Here is a 5,832-nt window from a genome sequence, read left to right on the forward strand (position 1 = left end):
TCAGCTCCACCAGGCTGGTTAGATGGGTTTCAGCTTATTTGGCATGATCCAAACCCAGGGGCTACAACTCTACTCAGAGGATTCATCAATGTTAACCTTTTGTTCCTCAGAAATTGATTTCTGTTAACATTGTTTATAACGAATAGTTAGTGATCAGTCCTCTACTATTCTATATCTTGAAGCAGTCGTTCTCATATCTATTTATCGGAGGTGGATGGTTGTTGAAAAGTTGTTGTCTGAGAGGTTAAGTTGATCTTAGATGTGTGCCCAAGGGCAATTTCAACCTCTACCCAATCCTAAACCTGGAGGCAAGATTTACCAAATGTTTATGGAAACTGTAGGGTTCTGTAGGGTTGAACTCTGGGGTCTGGTTGACATGTGCACTACAGATGGAGCACCGGAGAGTGGAACTACAAGGCTTTAATTTCACCTTAAGGAATCTTTTTTGAATCTTGGTGGTGAATCCTGACGGTGCCCATCAGTTTCCCTTTATAAAGACAGAGTGAAACACATGGAAACAAGCATCAGAAGAAAAACACTATTTGAGAAATAAATCTGTCAGGAACCACATTTGAACCTTTAATCAAAGGCCTCATTGCGTGCGGTCATGTCGAACCTTTCGGGTCCTCCAGGAGTGAACGTTCAGAGGGCTCGGACTTGAGGTGTTCTAATTTAGAGAGTGTGAAGAGGTGAGAAATGACTAGTTTAATGGATGGCATTTGAGACTGGAAAGATATAATAGGATGAGGTCAACTGTTACCATTGGCACATGTGCCCCTTGAGGATGCCATAGCCTCACAAGGAAACACAAAAACACAGACACATTGACACACATGCACATTTCCAAACGCACCCCTGGGAACAAAAACACACACTTGCCCAACAAATCCACACAGCCACACACACGTACAGTACTTTATGCCAGTGCGGTGCCATTGCATTGATGTGAACTGGAGTGTGTCCCTTGGTGCCCCTGCATGCGGTGGTTGACAGACAGCCAGGCCATAAACACCTTCTGCTTGGTGCTCAACCACACATGTACAGTATTTCATACAGACTTCATTCAGCATGGAATATAAATCCTGGAGGTCCATACCTGTATGATTACATTTTCTAATTACACTCTGCAGCAGTAACTCGAAGACTTGGCCTCTGGCTGATATGCATGTAATTATAGCCTGACAATTAATGGGCCCGCTCTTTAGAAAGGCGTTTGTTAGTGCATTGGCGTACATGCTTGTTTTTGGCTTAATTTGTCTATAAAAAATGACATTTATAAGGGGAAAAGTGTTATGAAGAGAGATAGTAGTCAATTAAACTCAAGTAGTTGGATCTCTCTGATAAGTGTGTAATTCTGAATAATGTATGGGGCTTTTTAACAACAATCTTTCCAGAATCTAATGCTGAATGGGTGTATCAAAGGGATATTTGAGAAGATGGTAGAGAGAAAAAATGCCCAACGTTAGCCAAATCGTACATCACGGCGAGCCGTAGCTAGGTTTGCCAAAATTTCCCCCTCTATTTAGTGGACGTTCAAGAGGCTTCATTCTGTTGCCACAGCATCTACTGTGTACACACAGTGTAAAAAAAAAAAGGCTTCCCAGCAGTTGTTGAAAACAATCAACAGGGGAGAGAGTGTGGAGGCAAACAGGAGGAAGAGAATCGGAGAGCTCAGTACAGAGGAGAAAAATGTGAAGGAAAGAAGATTTTTGGAATACGGTCATGTATGTCACGACGGGAGAGAAAAATCCGCCTGGACAGAACAAAGATAGAACTCTTCACCCACTGCTGCCCACCAGCTTGGGCCAGACCCATTTAGAAGTGGGTCCATTGCCGTATTGTACTGAGACAATCAAGGTAAACCCATAACACTTTAACGCCCTCTGTAAATCCAAAGATTTTTACATACACCACAACTCCCCCCCACCCCCACACTCCACACACACACCCTCCCCCTTAAACCTCCTATACCTCGCCCCAATCCCATCGCCTAACATCTGTCCTGGATTTCCAAGTTGGATGTTCCCCTTTTCATATTTTCCACTTTCCTCAAACCCGCCCCCATTAGTTCCTTCTCTGCCTCGTGTATCTATCTCTGCTTACAAAAATATTCAGCATACCAGTGGGTTTTATTGACTTGTCAGAGCAGACAAGGGAGAGCAAGCTCTGCCTTGTAAGGTGTGCTTCTCTGAGAATATGATAAGTAGAGAAGAAAGATGATGACACCAACCCACACAATAAGTTCCATTAGACCTTTTGTGTGCTCTCTTGTGACCTCTCTGGCTCTTTAGTCAAAGGTTTTTTGTTCAGGCAGAAAGTGATAGTATGGGGATGACTAATCAGTGAACCTTATACTATTCATAGTACAATCGTGTGCTGTACCTAATTGATGATCTGGTGGGAAGCTTGTGTTTGCGTTATGCTTGTGTTTTGTCTACACCCTGTAGACCCTCTGTATGAAGGTCGTGTGTGAAAGCATGTAGAGCCATTGCAATTAGACTTCGGTGTGCATGAACTGACTGAACAAATGTCAATGCCTAAGACATTCCAGAGCAGTGCAGGTACAGTATGCAAATAGAAGACAGTGTGCTTCTCTTTTCCTTTGCATAAATGACATTACAGTATCTACAACAGCACTCAATATGTGGTTTTCCAATTACTGCCACACACACACACCACAGATGTTATCTTAAAATGAAAATGCCAGGCAGAGGACAATTTTGACTTGTGACTTGTTCTTCTATCAAAGTAATGTTTCAGGCCTGCCTGGCCTGGGTACTGGTGTTGTCAGGGAACAGATCTGCTGTGTTGGGACCTGATCTACACTCGGATCAGATGCAGAATTCCAGAAATGCCCGTCTTCACGCCAACTTCCAGTGTTCACTCTTTTTGTTTGGATCCATCTTATCTCCTTCCTGTTTAGTTTTTTTGCTCCAGTATCTCAAGGAAACTATAGCCTATACCTATAAAGATGTGGTAAATTATCCTTCGAGAGACAGTTTTCCAGTAGAAGGTATTCGAGAGTTGAGGTGGTATGCATAAAGCAAACGGATTCTCCCAAACTCTTGTTTTTACAGGATTGTATGTCCAATTTTCAGCAAACAAAGTCTTCCTTGTCATGGTCATTGTCCTGATGAGCCTGACTGATTTTGTTAGGACAAATGATCAGAAGCTACAGAACATCCCTGTTGATGTAACCTATATATTTTTTTATTGGTATTTGTTAGTCGGATCATCAATTAAATATTATTATGTATTATTTGCAATAGGCAGACATTGTTCTCAGCCCTACATTGTATTTCAATGGTGGAACATGCATGCGTGGTTAAACGTGGGTCACACCTAAGCTATTTTGAATTTAACTCTGGAAATGCAGGTAAAGGCTGACACCTAGTGGATAAAGCTCAAACAACAAAGTCGTTATTTCAATTGTAAAATAATCAATAGACCGGTGCTTCTGTCGTAGTCCAGGAAACAAACACAATCGAAAAAAAGTAAAGCCAGTAACTAAAACGTAATGATAGATACATTTATATCTACCTTTTTTTAATGTTTTGTCTCATATGACCCAACTCTTGTTATCCAATAGATGGCAATGTTACAGCAGTTTGATGCGCAACTGCACTGCTCTATTGAAACAATTAGCATACCATTGCAATAGGTAACTTGCAAAAGGTGACTTTAGGTTTTAGCTACATACACCCTCCATTTAAACTGTGTCCTAGCCATTTGTACACTCAAACAGTCTTTCCATCGGGCCATTGTTCAACTGGATGATTATTTACCTTATTAAAATCCTGCTGAATTTCTTTAGCTTTTAGGCTACATCTTGGGTAGCTGTTGTATGCGTATGCATTACTAAATTATCTTTGCTACATGTTGTCAGTGGCGGCCGGGACTTTGCAGAGGCCCCCCCGCAAAGTCGGAGCTCGAGGCCCCTCCCCTAAATCCACTCAAAATGTATCTCCATACTATCTTATACATTGCTGTCTACCTTTAAATATAGCCTATATTCACCAATGTGAGAGAAATAAAAAAGTTTAAAAATAATAAAATCATAATAGCAGCCTATTTGTGTGGCGTCCTGTAGAAACCCGTCGGATGTCACGGCCGCTCATTGTTGGCTATAAGCCATATAAGATCGAAAATTGTTTTCTGTTTTCTATAGTTAACACCGTAAACTTCATTGTAATGTACAAAAAGTATAGCTTCTGAAAAACTGTTAATTTCAACGTTTTTTGGACATGTCAGCTATAGCAAGATTTCCAAGCCATTTCGAATCAAATGCTCAGTTTGCTTGCTCTTTTGAGTGCTGCAGCAGCCCCAAACAACTGATCAATGAAGTCAGGCTGTTAAACTTAAAATAACTTGCTGAGAAGTTATTAATGTAGCCTATACTTAAACTGACATTTACATTCACAACGTGATTACGAACAAAAGGATTTCCTTTCCATATTAGCCACAGAATTAGAATGAAACGGAGTGGAATGCAATTTTCTCGCTTATCACTTTATTGACACAGGTCAACTTTAAAATTATGTAACTTCAGTTGTGATAAAGATATCTGAGTTATTTAAACAGATTTGTATTCAGGATAGTTTGTAGTTTCCAAATATGTATAATACCCAGAAAGACCCAAATGTTCACGATGTGAAGGGTTTCCGCAGGCCGCCACACATTTGTCATTGTTTAAACCAAAGACAGCACTAGCCTTCTGATAGTTCAGCACCAAGGATAGCATCGCCGAAATAACACACAATCAATGGAGGAAAGGAAAACATTTATTGTTGCCAATAAGTAGGCTAAGCAAGTATATTTATTGTTGGTTGCTGGTGAAGACGTGCTGCTGCTAGCTACCTGCGGCTGCGGTAGTGTTTCGTCTGGAGATGTTGATAATATTCTTCTCTGGCTGGTCTAAATAAGTGTGTAATCTTCGGGTGTTTTGCTCGAGCTTGTTCAGACAACAGTTTATTGCTGCGCTTTTGAGCACCGCGTGCATATTTTCTTTTACTCATGTCTCTACCGTCATCTAGCAGAACGTAGCCTAATGATTAGTATTTTTTGAAATGTGCGCGTTCAATAGGCGTAATGGCCCAAAAGGCACGTAAGATACGCAAAAGCCATTGTTGCCAGATTCAGGGATTTTGAGACTATTTAGCCTATTTAGATCTGTTACGTTGCCTACATTACGGAATTCCTTTACCTGGCAGTTTAAACTTGGGGCTCTCAATGAGCGCCCTCAAAGAGTTTTCCTTGTTTTTTATATATATATATTTTTTTTTTATATAGGCCCAGGTTTTTTGATATGCAGGGCGGGGCCCTTAGGAAGTGGGGCCCCCCCCGCCTTTCGGGGGCTGCGGGGGCTTCCCAGCCGCCACTGAATGTTGTCATGCCATGTCTTAAAAATGAGTCTGACGCGACCTAGGTGTAGCCTATACCTGGTAAAGACCGCGAGCTCTACCCCTAATGCAATAGGCTCACAGCCTGTGTTTCTGCTTCCCATCCCTGTCTGCTCGCTCCCGTGCAGAGGTTGAAGCTGCTGCGCAGCGGCAGGTTGATACGCCCGTTTCACCGCATTCGCGTCCTACTCATCCCTGGCCTATAGGCTACAGTGTCTCTCTTTCCTTCCAGTGCACTTTCCCTTTCAGTCCTGTCTATCGACGGAGGAAGTACACCTGCTCGCCACGAGTAGATTAATTGTATATAGCACCACCGGGCTGTGCGCATAACGTGATGTTGTGGTAGAAGGACTGTTATTCATGTTTGCAGCAAGGGTAAGAACGGTATCGGGGATGTAGAGGTAGAGCCACCGCTCTCCGTATCGGATCGAAC

This window comes from Osmerus mordax, chromosome 5 (assembly GCF_038355195.1).
Source record: "Osmerus mordax isolate fOsmMor3 chromosome 5, fOsmMor3.pri, whole genome shotgun sequence".
NCBI lineage: Eukaryota > Metazoa > Chordata > Actinopteri > Osmeriformes > Osmeridae > Osmerus > Osmerus mordax.